This window comes from Leucoraja erinacea, chromosome 33 (assembly GCF_028641065.1).
Source record: "Leucoraja erinacea ecotype New England chromosome 33, Leri_hhj_1, whole genome shotgun sequence".
NCBI classification, from domain to species: Eukaryota; Metazoa; Chordata; class Chondrichthyes; order Rajiformes; family Rajidae; genus Leucoraja; species Leucoraja erinaceus.
Window position 1 is genome coordinate 7,338,280 of NC_073409.1, and position 414 is coordinate 7,338,693.

Consider the following 414-nt stretch of genomic DNA (forward strand, 5'->3'; position numbering starts at 1 on the left):
TTTATTTATTCTCTTCTGGATACAAAGGTTTCTGTGCCATGTCTGGTTTAGATCTGTGGATATCTGCAGAGCTTTGCATTCATTTTGTGAAGTTAGAGCAGAGTATAAAAGTACAGGGGCTTGCAGTGCCCTCCATAATGTTTGGGACCAAGACCCATCATTTATTTATTTGCCTCTGTACACCAAAATTTGAGATTTGTAATAGAAAAAATCACATGTGGTTAAAGTGCACATTGTCAGATTTTAAATAAAGGCCATTTTAATACAAGGTACACAAAAAAGCTGGAGAAACTCAGCGGGTGCAGCAGCATCTGTAGATGCTGCTGCACCCGCTGAGTTTCTCCAGCTTTTTTGTGTACCTTCGATTTTTCAGCATCTGCAGTTCCTTCTTAAACACCATTTTAATACATTTTG